Source organism: Scyliorhinus torazame, chromosome 2, assembly GCF_047496885.1.
Source record: "Scyliorhinus torazame isolate Kashiwa2021f chromosome 2, sScyTor2.1, whole genome shotgun sequence".
Taxonomy (NCBI): Eukaryota; Metazoa; Chordata; class Chondrichthyes; order Carcharhiniformes; family Scyliorhinidae; genus Scyliorhinus; species Scyliorhinus torazame.
Window position 1 is genome coordinate 265,374,722 of NC_092708.1, and position 14,447 is coordinate 265,389,168.

The following is a 14,447-nucleotide window of genomic DNA, read 5'->3' on the forward strand; positions in this document are numbered from 1 at the left end:
AAGCAGACCAAGGCAGGCCAGCAGCACGGTTCAATTCCCGTACCAGCCTCCCCGAACAGGCGCCGGAATGTGGCGACTGGGGGCTTTTCACAGTAACTTCATTTGAAGCCTACTTGTGACAATACGCGATTTTCATTTCATTTTTTTGTTTACTTGCATTCCCGTTTTGTCATTTGTTTTTATTGATGTTCATCTAGAATATTGTAGTAATGACATGATGTGTTATGGTAAATACCAGTTTGTATCAATTCCTATTTTGTAACCCATATGGGCATTCAACTGTTGTTTCAAGGTTGATCAGTGCACCTGGGGGAGTTTGCTTTAGTAATGGAATTAGAATGTCATACTGTTATAGAATCATAGAACCCGGTGTTGCAGAAGGAGGCCATTTGGCCCATCAAGTCTGCATCGACCTTCCGAAAGAGCACCCTACCCATGTCCACTCCGTCCTGGCTCCGTAACCCTGTAACCTAACCACATCCCTGGAAACTAAGGGGCAATTTAGCAATACTAATCCAGGCAAATAGGCCATCTGCTAACCCTAATCATCAATAAAAAGCATGTTTTTGATAACCTGTAGAAAAGTAACTTGCGCATTGGGCTCGATTGTGTGGGCGGCATGGTGGTTAGCACTGCTGCCTCACGAGCGCTAGGGACCCGGCTTCAATTCTGGCCTCTGGTGACTGTGCGGAGTTTGTACGTTCTCCGTGTTGTGTGGGTTTCTGCCGGGTGCTCGAGCCCACACAACACTGAAAACGTACAAGCTCTGCACAGTCACCAGAATTGAAGCAGGGTTCCTAGCGCTTGTGAGGCAGCAGTGCTAACCACCATGCCGCCCACACAATCGAGCCCCATGCGCAAATTTATTTTATACCGGGGCAGCACGGTGGTGCAGTGGTTAGCATTGCTGCCTCACGGCACCGAGGTCCCAGGTTCGTTCCCGGCTCTGGGTCACTGTCCATGTGGAGTTTGCACATTCTCCCAGTGTTTGCGTGGGTTCTGCCCCCACTACCCAAAAGATGTGCAGGCTAGGTGGATTGGCCATGCTAAATTGCCCCTTAATTGAAAAAAAATGAATTGGGTACACTAAATTTAAAAAAAAAAAAAAGTTTATTTTCTACATGTTATCAAAAACATGCTTTTTATTGATGATTAGGGTAACAGATGGCCTATTTGCCTGGATTACTATTGCCGCCACAGATTACAGAAATGTTGGCCACAATTTCACAATCCAATCCATTTAAAATGTATTGTCACAACTGATCTGGCTTCAGTCTTATGAAAATTGCACTCCTATATTTCTCCAACCTAAATTCATAATGTTCACCTATCTTTATCAAGTCTAGTCTCTGCTGGCCAGGACTGTCTGTCACTTTAAGCTCTCCAGTCCAGCTATCTTGTCTTCATGAGGTCAATCTCCCACTGTCATACAGCACTTCAATTCTTACTCCAGTTCCTATCTACCACTCTTGTCCTTTTGGATTATGACAACCCTCAGCTTAATTTTTAATTTTGTCTTGAACTGCCATGGGTCCCAGCTCTGCGCTTCTTTCTTTTATTTGTTGCATTTGTAAAATCTCAGATACTTCAACCAATGTAAATCAAAGTTTTACCCAGGTGTCTTTATTAATGAGGCAAACAAAGGGCAATGCAAGTGTATAAATCAAATAACTTTATTTAATGAACAGTAAATAAATCAGTTTCCTTTAAAGTATCCCAAAATATTACTAAGTTCCCAAATTCATAATATTACCCGTGCTGATGAATCAGTCACGCTGTGGGTCCGATTCTCTGAGTCTCAATTTCCCCAGGGTCTTGCTTTGTTGTGAAACAGGCTTCGCCTGCTGCTTCCCTTCGTCTGTGCTGCATGGAATCTTTGCTGCTGGGAGGTCCAGGGGTTTGATTCTTATACCCCTCCCTGTGCCTTTCCAAAATGTTCTCTGGTCCCAGTCCATCAGGTCACAGGGTGGGAATGGCACTATCCAATGAAGTTACTAACAGCTACCCAGCAGGACATTGAGGGTCCATTTCCTGATGCATTGTTTTTATGTAACCTTGTTTACTCAAAACAATCAAGCCATGAATAGAGCTGATTATTTCTTGATGGGTGATTCATTTACTCAACCATATGAATAGAGCCAATTGTCACTTAATGGGTGATTGATAGGGCAGGTCCAGACATGTCTTAGCAGCTTTATGAGTTTGTGAATTCGAACATGGCCAAGTTTGAATTCCCATCAAGCTGGTTGCTGGAGCTGATTGTGGCTTGATTTAAAAGGGTTGGATTTTTCAGCTGCGCCCACTGCAAGATCACCACGGATGGGATGGGGACCATGTAAAGGTTTGTTGACGTCGGGCGGGAATTTCCAGTTGTCAGGCGGGCGCAGCTGAAAAATCCTCAAAAAAAATGTCCCACTATTTTAATTTAAAGTGTCGGATTTTTTCGGGCCTAAAATCCAGGCCAATCCAGAATACCACAGTTCCTCCTCTTGATCCAGTGAGCGTGAGAAAAACGGATCTCACAACCCCAACCAAGTCACCAGATGGGCAAGTATCAGAATCAACAATCAAGCAACAATCCTATCCCAATACGCAAGTGTTGACTTGAGTGCTCTTGCAGTCAGTATCAATTCACCCAGGGCCTCATGTGGCAGTTTCTGTTCCTGGCCTATGTGCCTTGTCAACCTGTTTTCAATACCACATATTGCTAATGTGGAAGTCGGCTTGTTGCCATTACAGTAATTCTAGCATCACCTTTTGCACTTATTTGGTATTTCTTTTCCTGTTCTCACTCTGATCTCGGGAGATTTCCTCTATGGAGAATTTCTTTACTGCTTCCTATTATCACTGTCTCTTGTATTTGTGTGGTCCAAATCTGACTTGTCTCTTTTCTTTCTGGATGTGTTTCCCTCCATCTCTGCCATTCGTTTTACACAGGCAATTACTACATTGCATCATTTAGCATTTCTAGGCATCGGACCCAAGAATAACATCGGCACGAAGTAGCACTTGTTGGGAACTTCTTGGACTCTGAGCCACCTCAGGGTGCATGTGAGGACCAGATAAAGGGTTGTACAATAGCTCTCCTCCCCCAGTGATTCAAATACAACACCAGACCCGATCAGTATTTGGGACATTTAACGATCTCATCGCGCCTGACTTGGTGTCGGGACAAGGTGTGAGATTTGTGACGCTCTAAACACCTTGCGAGATTTAATTGAGTCTCACAAGACGTCGCGATCTGGATCTTGCCCTCATCGGGCGTGATCCATCTCAGCATATTTTAAATGAGGCATTAGGCTCATTTAAATATGCAATGTGCGATTCTGCTGGCACCTGGAACATAACGGCCGCCTGGGAGACCTCACCAGGGCGCCATTTAGTACTGGTTTCCATAAGCATTGACTAGTCATAATGGCACCTGAGGCGGTTTGGGAGACCCTTGGGTGGTCGGACACAGGGCAGGGTGGCACCCTGGTACTCCCTCTGGCACCTAGTACCTTGGCAGTGCCACCTGGACAGTACCACCATGGCACTGCCAGGTGGCGCAGGCAAGGAATGGATCCAGGGGAGCCTTATGAGGTGGAGAGGGGAGTCGTAAAAAGTGGGGGGTGGGTGGGGCGATTTCATCAGCCAGACAAAATGATGCCCTGATCTGTGGGTAGCTTTCCCTGTTGGGCTTGCAAGTAGGAAACGGCTCAAACGGCAAAGCACAATAAATAGTGGAGTGTTTCTTGGTGTTGCAGCCGCTGGGAAACACCCCGCTAAAGGCGCCCAAAATCGGATATAGATTTTCTCCGGTTAAATCGCGCCCTTTGTTTAATTGCCTGATTGTGGAAATATAAAGCCTGTCAGATAGGTGAGCACTTTTGATGATGAAAACAAAATCTGATTGGGACATACACCAACTAAAAATTGCTTATGTAATTTTTTAACAGTAGTTTCTCTCAGTTCTGTTTGAGATAGAGCCTTCTGGGTTTCACTCAAGGTGTGGAGAGACGAATAGATTGCACACACGTGACCATCAAAACTCTTATCGCAGCCTTCATTCACAGGAAGGGCTTATATTCAATGCATATTCAGCTGGTATATGACCACAGGAAGCGCTTTCTGGGGAGCCTTCATGACGCATATGTGCTCTGGCATTCACAGCTGTCATAGTTTTTTTAACCCCTTGCAAACCCCCATAGATGGATCCTCAGTGGCTGGGATATCCTCTCAAGATATGGCTACTAACGGCATTGACGAAGCCTTGCACTGAAGCTGAGGAGTAGCACTGAAGCTGAGGAGTGGTAAAATGCTTAAATGGGTTGATCAAGCTACGACTGAACAGTCAATAAGCCTGCTTAGGATGAGATTCCATTGCTTGGACTGTCACCAAATAATCAACTGGCTCCCTTCTTGCCTGGCAGCCCTCAGATGAATGATGGGTACTCCCAGATGTCCACTTTCCTCGGACTTGGGAGGACACTGACACTTAGAAGCAAATGCTTGTCGCCCACATGCAGCCATTCCTCCTGAGGAAGCGGCTGCAGGGGTGTATTGTTCTTTCGCAATGATGTTGAATTGCTCCTCAAGGCGAGATCCTCGCATATTGCCCTTCTGGCAACCTCAGTGCACTCAACATTCACTCAGACTCACCTTGGAGGTGAGCCTGTCCACCATCCACAAAGCACAGTCAGGACTGTGATGGAATACTCCACATTAGCCTGGTTGAATGCAGGTCCAACAGCACTCTAGAAGCTCTACACTATTCAGGACAAAACAACCCACTTGATTGGTACCCCATCCACCACCTTCAACATTCACTCACTCCAGAACCGAGCACAATGGCACAAGTACATCTAGAAGATGCACTGCAGGAACTTACCAAGGCTGCTTTGTAATCACCGTCCAAACCCACAACTTCTTTCACCTCGAAGGACAAAGGCAACAAATACATAGGAGCACCACCAACTCCAGGTTCCTCTCCAAGCCACACACCATCCGGACTTGGAACTGTATCGCTGTTCCGTTACTGTCGCGGTGTCAAACTCCTGGAACTCTTTCCCTAACAGTACTGTGGGTGTACCTACATAGTGTGGACTGCAGCAGCTCAAGGTGGTGACACCACCTTCACATGATGGTATTAAATGGCAGAGCAGGCATGATGAGCTGAATGATCTACTCCCTGCTCCTATGTTCCCAAGGGAAATCAGGGTATAGTAATAAATGCTGGCCTAGCCACCAACGCCCAGGTCCCGTTAACGAATCAAAGAAAAAGAGCATTGAACCATTTCCAGCATTGGATCCAGATGTGCTGCTGACCCAGAGCTGCTAATCATTATTAAATCTGTCCAGGCTTCTTTTGTCAGGAAGGAGGTTCTCCTCTTTCCAGCTGGTGAGATTAAGACCTTCCATTCCTGGGTTGCAAGGAGGAGAGCCTACAAAAGGACATTGTTGAACAAGAGGGCCATCCTCTGGCCTGTGCTATTCCGCTGTTTTCTGCCTCTGGTCTTGCCTTCTTCACTGAAGGCAGCAGATAATGGAGGATTCTGTCGTGGCTAATGATGGATCAAGAGCTTTCTGTTCACTTCTTTCTGTCTAGGAGCTAAGGCTGGCTTCTTTGAGCTGTAGGCAACTTTCAGCTGTAGGCAAAAACAGTCAGAAACCTTGGAAATACTGCTGTTTAAAAATGCACCACCAAATGCTGATGCTGGGATTTCCACCTTCCTGCCAAAGCCCATTGTGTGATTGGATAGGCCCTCTGCCTCATTAATTGGCCAGCCACCGCATGATCGCACTCTCTGCCCCAAGGGTCAATGCTGTCCACTTTGGGTCTGCCACTGTGGCCTACATCGCGGACATTGAATTATGTCCAATATCTCCACACTCCACAGTAAAGAATAACACTGTATAACGGCAAAATAAGTAATTGCGGAAAACATACCAAGGGGGTAAATATATTTTTTAAAAGGCATGCAGACAAGTGAGGTGAAAGTCTCTGAGCAATTCATGATGCGTCTTTTAGTTCAGCTGTGCAATTTTTAAGCTACATTTTTATTTTAGTGTATTGTTTGCAGTTGGTCATTAAAGCGATGTCCACCAAGTCCACTGGCTGATTTTTTTTACTCGTTAGTGAGTGGGTAAGTAAGATTTAAAAAAATTTTTTTTAGAGTACCCAATTATTCTTTTCCAATTAAGGGGCAATTTAGCATGGCCAATCCACCTAACCTGAGCATCTTTGGTTGTGGGGGTGAAACCAACGCAGACATGGGGAGAATGTGCAAATTCCACACGGTGACCCAGGGCCGGGATTCGAATCTGGGTCCTCAGGGCCGTAGGCAGCAGTGCTAACCACTGTGCCACATGCCGCCCTGATATCCAAGAATCATGGCAGCCAAGGAGGCAGCCATTTGGCCCATCAAGTCCATGTTGGGTTTTCTGTAGAGTAATCCACTTAGTCCCATTCCCTGCTCTATCTCTGTAGCGCTGTAAGTTTAGTCCCTTCAAAAGCCTATCAATATCCTTTTGAAATCATCCACCAATCATCACTGCTCTCATCACCCTTGGAGGAAGCAAGTCCCAGGTAATTACCACTCTTGTGTAAAAAGTTCCTAACATCCCCTGGCATCACTTGCCCAAAATCTTAAATCTATGCCCCCTGGTCATTGCACTCATGGGAACAGCTTTTCTTTGTCTAGCTCATCAAAACTGTTTTCTCTAGGACACCTCTATCAAATCTACCCTCAATCTCCTTGGTTTGTAGTAATAAGCAACAGTTTAAAATTGATGCATAAGCTAAGTTAACAGGACAAACAGATGCTCCTTTGACAGGTGAGAATGGTTAACCATTCCCAGATGATAAATGGTGTATGAATGGAGAACGGGTGTTGAAGTGTAAGGAAGTTCTTTACTGGTCTTCGTCTACCTGAAGGTTAGAGCCAACATGGATCACTTTAATAAACTCTTTCCTTTCTGCCAGTGGGTGGGCTTGCTTTTAGCTTTTTCTCAGATGGTGGTTTACAAAGAGATTGGATCTAATGACCTACCAGGAATGTCTGTCCTAGAGACATGTCCTTGGCATAGTTAACGAGCCTGTCTTGTGCTATGGAAGCTTTCTTCATAGAATTTCCATAATATTCAATAAATTTCTCAAGGTTATTATTTTTTAAATTTAGAGTACACAATTCTTTTTCCAATCAAGGGGCAATTTAGTGTGTCCAATTAACCTACTCTGCAGAACTTTGGGTTGTGAGGGTGAGACCCATGCAGACACAGGGATGTGAGAAATGTACATTCTGTGTTGTTTTAGTGTTGTTTTTACATGTATATACTCTGGTTCACAGTTAAGATGTCAACAATGAAGCATGATGGGAAAATTAACATGTCAAGTTCTGAGTAAGCTATAGTGAGCGAATTATTATAACGATGTACCAGAATGACCTTCGGGAAAGAACGGAATGAACAATAACAGAGATTGCTAAGCAAGGGGGAGATAGCAGGTGCAAGCAAAGGGCCTCATTCTTATCTTTAACTGCCGGTCCAAGGATGTACCAGGAGCGGATAGAACTCACTATGCAAGGGAGAGACCAAATAAGGGATCACTGATAAGGGGACTGCCCTTTCTATAGTTTGTGGGATGTGTTTCTCAGGGATGGGTTCCCACGGATTGTATTTGCATGGATTGTATATAACAAAGTGATGCTGTGTGAATTCTTTGTGTCTCTGCTGTTGCTTACTGGAGGCACCCGCTCTTGCAAGAACGATTTGAAAATAAATGCTTCTTCAGAATTTGACTAAGTGTAAATCTTTTATTAAGTGAGCAGTGTTTCTCACAATTGGGGGCTCGTGGCCGGGATAGTTTTTCATTGATCAGGGGGGGGCGGCTCAAGAGGAATCGAGAAGACGCGTCCCGTTATTTAAACGGTCTCGTACTTCATCTTGAGTGGTTACCCATGGTCAACTGAACACGTTCCTAGGGTAGTCATTCTGAAGAAGCCAGTAACGGATTATAGTGGCAGGCACGCCGTGAGTGAAGCCGGGCAACTCTGTGCACGGAGCAAGGTAAGAAAAACGGCTTTTAAGTACTACCTTGTTGACTTGGGTTCGTATCTAAACATCCGCAGGGGCGGGTTGATGATATAAGGACTCTGGAGTTTATATCTAGACATCCGTAGAAGTGTATGGGCGGATTGATGATATAAGTGCTTTCAGGATTGTGATTGTTGTGACAGGGTCATAACTAGACACTTTACTTAGAAATAAGTGAAAGTTGAGTACATTACAATGGGAAGTAAAAACTCGAAACAAGGTTGTGAGAAACAAGGAGACGGCGTTGATAAGAGAATCCCTAAGAATATCCCACCAGAAAGCCCAGTGAGTCGGATGTTAGTGAATTGGGATTTTGAGAGCCACGTACAAGAATATATATGTCAATGATAAAAGACCCTGTTCAGATAAAGAAGTAAGCTACGCGAGTTGTTGGCTTCCTGGCGGGAACGCCACCCGAATATATCCATTAATCCCACAGGGCGAAGACGTTCGCACAGCCCCTCTTAAATGGGACGTCCTAGATAATTTGCCACCCCCTTATAAGAATAAGTCAAACGACAAGACTCGCCAAATGACCAACAAATGAATAAAGGCAAATCAGAGAAAGTCCCTGAAGAAGAAGGAGGGAGTAAAATGATATTAAGATCCACAAAAGGACAGATAAAGGAACCAGAAATAACAAAACTGAACCCCCTTCGGGAAGTCCCGATTGGAGATGGAGACATAGGATTTATAAATTCTCCTTTAAATTCAGGGCATTAAGAGCATTCAAAAAAAAAAGAACAGAAAACGAAAATGATGGTTGCAACTGTAAATGAGGTAGTGAGCAGTGAGCAAACACAGACAGCGACAGAGAGAGATACAGAGAGACAGAGAGATACAGACAGACAGAGACAGAGAGAGATACAGAGACAGATACAGAGAGACAGACAGAGAGAGTTACAGAGAACAGAGAGAGAGATACAGACAGAGAGAGACAGAGACAGAGAGAGATACAGAGACAGAGAGAGATACAGAGAGACAGACAGAGAGAGAGAGATACAGAGAACAGAGAGAGAGAGAGACAGACCGAGAGAGAGAGACAGACAGAGAGAGAGACAGAGAGATACAGAGAGACAGACAGAGAGAGAGAGAGAGAGAGATACAGAGAACAGAGAGAGAGAGAGAGATACAGAGAGAGAGAGAGATACGGAGAACACAGAGAGAGAGATACAGAGAGAGAGAGAGAGACAGAGAAGGCTGCAACATGCCTGGAGTCACTGTTTCAATACAGAGAGAGAGAGAGAGAGACAGTTTGTTACAGAGAAGGCTGCAAATACTGAACTATCACCTGTGGGAAGGCTGAAATAATCATTCGGGAGCAAATAGTTCCCCGATACGGGTTGGTAGAAAATATAGACTCGGACAGGGGAAGTCACTTTACCTCTAAGGTCAGTGTCAGTTCCCTGTCCGGCAAGTTCCCAATATAGCATACAACCCTGCCAACCGCAGGGGCCTAACAACCAGGTATTTCAAAATAATTATTATAATTAATAAATTAATCAAATTTGATACTACTGATTCAGTATTAATAAATTATACAATATAATACAGTCAAACAGTTGATTGATCAGTAACATTTCAATAATAGTATTTCAGCTCAAATTCATCGATTGTAAGGGTTGGATTGCTGCCAAATTCCTGTTATCAGATGTCCCTGAACGATCTGTTTTTTTTTAATCAAAGTTGTTTTGGGTTTTTTTTTAAGACCAGCTTCCACATGGTTTGAAGTTTTGATTTCCAGGCTAATTCTAAACATTTATTTTGGAATATCAAACACAATAACTTATTAAACATATAGGTTTTCTGTAGATGAATTCGTCGATTCTATTAAAGAAGTCACTGTCATGATATTCAAACACACACATCATGATAGACACACCAACAGACAAATCAGAACACACAACACCACAACCAATGACAGAAAGATATAAAAGCACAGACACGACCCCTGGTGGTCAGTAAGAGCTGCAGAGGAGAACCAGGACACATCTATTGCCAAACACACTCAGGGAGACAGCACGTGCAGAGTATCCAGAACGAACTATTATAAGAGTTATAATAAAATAGAGTTGTACCACATACAACTGTGTTGGCTCATCTGTGCACCAGAGCACCCAACACCACATGGTACAGGAGTGGATCGATACCTGCCGGCATAGCTCAGTGTACAGAGACAACCAGCAGTGCCCAGGCATGATGTACAAGCTCCCGGTTCCGCAGGCGCTCCAGTGCGACGGCGACCTCCACGAAAACTGGCGGCGATTCCGGCAAATGTTCGAGTTGTTCCTGGCGGCAGCTGAACTCAAGGACCTGGATGATAAGGAAAAAATTGAATTTCTCCTCATCGTCGCCGGTGCAAGGGCAAGAGCAATGTTCAGAAGGTTCAGGTTCTTCAGGAGGCAGCAAAGGCACGATTACCAGGCAGTCATGGGCAAATTCGCCAAGTACTGTGAAGAATACGCAATCCAATGGGGACTTAAAGGTAAGAAAAGCTGCAGTACTCACCTCGTGGCTGGGATCCCGGAGCCCGAAATCCCGGGCCTGAGAAAAGGCTGGGTCGAGGTCGACGGCCATCTTGCTAAAGGTATAACGCTAGCACAGTTGCGCGAGAAGTGCGCAGAACCGGAAGTTTCGTTTGCGCATGCGCGAGATGCTGCGCATGCGCAGTCAAGAAAACGGCCATCGGTAAAGGAACAGCGATCTGAGCATGCGCAGTCGCTTCCTACGTGCTACATACCGAGCGTCAGGATGTCAGAGGCCACAGACTGCACCAATTTAAAAGGGAAATGTCCCAAATCCAATTTAAAAGGGAAACGTCCCAAATCAAAAAAACAAAAATCTGTTAAAGCTGTAAAACAACCTTCCTTCACCTGGAATGACAGCACAGTGCCGCAAATTGACCCAGGAGATGAATTTAACCTCCGAAGAACCCTCCGACAAGCAGTTACCTACGCACAAGCCGATGATTCCGACCTTGAATACTTCGATGACGATTTTTACAGTGTTTCCGGACCTCGCGAGCCCAATGATAGCTCCGTGGTCCTATATGACTATGACTCGGACGAACCTTTCGTGTTGCACATTGGCGGCCCCCACATTGAATCCGACGCAGATGCGGATTCATTTTTCGGATTTGAGGATCTTCAATCCAGCAGATATGACGTTCCAACTTATCAGTACCGGATGATGCTGCAGCCTGACATTAACAGACAAGGAGCGGTGCAAGCACACGGAGAGTGCCCTGCTGCCACACAGAGCGTGGTCCAAGTCCCGCTCAACGTTCCCGACTCTATGAAAGAAGACATGCAAGACTCCAGAGTGCAGTCCTCGCATGAACCAGAAGTGACTCCAGTGTCACAAGCTTCCACAGCAAGCTCGTGGACAGACTCCACAATTGCAGAAATGCAAGACTCCAGAGCGCAGTCCTTGCACGAACAAGAAGTGACTCCAGTGTCACAAGCCTCCACAGAGAGCTCGTGGACAGCCTCCACGATAGAAGCAACGCAAGACTCCAGAGCGCAGTCCTTGCACGAACAGGAAGTGACTCCAGTGTCACAAGCCTCCACAGAGAGCTCGTGGACGGACTCCACGATGGAAGGAACGCAAGACTCCAGAGCGCAGTCCTTGCTGGAACAAGACCATGAGGGTCTAGCAACCTCTCCTGACCAACCAGCGGCAGACGATGCAAGTCTGCCATGCTCCCGTGAACAGCAAGAAGGCTATAACAGCCTACCATGCTCCACTACACAGCAGCATGACCATGACGGTCTCTCATGCTACAATAAAGGGCACAGCGCTGAAGACTGTTCAAGCCCAACTGAAGACAAGCCAAAGGAATCGCCTCGTCCAAGCCCGAAGAAAAAAGGTTTATGCGCTGACCTTCAGGATCATTGTAGCCGAACAGAGATTAATAATGCTGCACGGCCACAGAAGGATGCTGAGGATTTGCTAACGAAATTAATTGAATGTTTAACTTGCAAGGAGCAGACTGAGAATTGCCAGTGTTTTAGTACGGATCGAAAAAATGGACAAGACATTGATCCTCAGGTAATGGAAATAACACAACCTGAATCATATCTACAGCAGGGACAAATGTCTCCCTTCAACACAATGCCGCAAAATCCCAACTTCGGAGACCAGCAGTTAGTCAGTAATGACTCTTCAAACCTGGAGGGGAACATTAATTGCATTGAACCTATACACACTCCACTGATTATTGAGCAGAACATTGGAGCAAGAATCCTGAGGACACCGACATCGAGTAGCCAGATAACGAATTTAAAACCCACAGCAGTTTCAAGTGAACCAAGTGTGCTTTCCACTAATGGTGAAGATGCAGATAAGGTCGACCCGATTGTCCATTGTACCACACTAACCCCAGTGATTAAGCAGTTATGTATGGGGAGTATAATGTGGGAAATTGAGAACAGTAAAAGAGAGACTGTGACCATGCCAGTCCCAGCAAAATCAGACCCAGAGACCATGAAGGCATGTACATTAAACAAAGTTACATATGAGGTACCTGAGAAGAAAAGTGAAACGGAATGCTCTTTGGAAAATGGTACAATGTCGATAGAAACAGTGGATCCTATGTTCGAGACCATACATATGGGAGAATTTGGGGGTAATAAACAAGGTTCTGCAATGTCTGGGGGAAGATTTAAAGTTCCAAAGAAGAAAAGCCCAAATGAAGGACAATGGCAAGACAATGACAGTCCACCGACATGGTGTGCACCACCAGATGAAAACTCTGACAATTTACCCAACCCTAGTGAACAGCAAGCTGCTAATGACGATCTATCCACGGGATGTGAGACGAGTGACGACAGCATCCCACTTCCCATGCAAAAGGTGCAAGGTGACAGACCTCGCCTAGTGCGTACCGAGGCACTCAACGATCACGGTGGGACCACTGACGACTGCGGTGGCGGCGCACCGCTTCCACCCTCGATGGCTCGAGCCTCTCCACTGGTTGGTGCATTCCTGCATGTTCCGACTCCAGAAGTGCAGCTTCAGGGAATCTCGGCTGCCTCCAGTGAACCTGTTGGGACTCCGGACGGGGGGCATCGGCGGAAGGCAGACCGGACTCCAGATGGGGAGCAGCCAAGCGCCGACTCTGATTTGCACACGCCAGACCTTGCTCCGGACGGGCGGTGTCGCGGCCTCGGTGATGGCACGCTCAGGGTGACGGCAGATGCCACGGCGACAGGGAATGGATCGCGTGGCAGTCCCACTGGGTCGGCAGTGGCAACCAGCACCGGCGGTCCAAGATGGACACACCAATTCGCGCCATCGCCAGACGTTGATGCGAGCAACAATTCTCTCTCCAAGGCGACATGCTTCGACGTTTCTCTGCGGAGTCGCCCTTCCGGCACAGCAGAAGGCCGGAACCAGCGTACACGGTCTTGGCCAACTTCCACATCTGGCACAGTCATCGCCTTGCATGATATTAGTGATGGTGCTACTTCGATGGCAACGACCCATCGGCTACAAGATGCCGTCCACCACAAACATAAAAAGAAAACAGACTCCACCTTGTTCCTGGCATGCAGGGCGGATGGATTGGTGCGTAGGCGCAATCAGCGGGCTTTGTGCCGCCTTCCACGCTCGCAACTGCACCGTACGCACACGCTGGATCCTCCACTGGTTCCCAAGGATGACTTCGTGGAGATGCCACGGATCATGCCCCTTCCATCGCCACCAGAACCAAACCACAGCCAGGGCACCACTAACAAAGATGTTGAATGTTATATTTGCAAGAATGAAAAAAAACCAAGCACTGCTTGAAGTACAACAAATGGTAAAGTAGAGACTTCGGCAACAGCATCACCTCCAACAGTCCAAGGTGAACCAGTGTGACCCCAAATCTCCACAGCTGAACCGGCTTGAGGACCAGCCCATTCTTGAGGCGGTCACCCATTAGACTGGACTTATAACGCTGTTAATACGTTCAAAAAGTCAAACACTTCTGTATTATAACCTGTTGTTGTTTATTGTTCCAGATATCGTCTGACCGGACCAATGTTCAAGTTTTTTTTTTTCTCTCGCATCCAAGTTTTGTTATGGTACAACCTTGTTAGTGTGACGCACCCGACATCGCCCCATGTAAATAGTTACGTCATAAACACACGCTGTACACAACACAAACGCACACTCTTAGATGCACTCACGACACAATTATATTTATAACCACGTAGGCACTTGTCTTTGTAAAAAGGGGGGATGTCATGATATTCAAACACACACATCATGATAGACACACCAACAGACAAATCAGAACACACAACACCACAACCAATGACAGAAAGATATAAAAGCACAGACACGACCCCTGGTGGTCAGTAAGAGCTGCAGAGGAGAACCAGGACACA

At 46.1% G+C, this 14,447-nt stretch overlaps 1 protein-coding gene across 1 annotated transcript in view; it reads left to right on the top strand.

Moving 5' to 3' along the window:
• Positions 1 to 7,241: 7,241 nt before the first annotated feature.
• Positions 7,242 to 14,447, top strand: part of LOC140407206 (cytosolic phospholipase A2 zeta-like) — a 345,625-nt gene continuing 338,419 nt past the window's right edge. The window contains exon 1 of the mRNA XM_072494873.1: positions 7,242 to 8,046. The gene's annotated coding sequence lies outside the window, so the exon portion shown is untranslated. The remainder of the gene's footprint in view (positions 8,047 to 14,447) is intronic.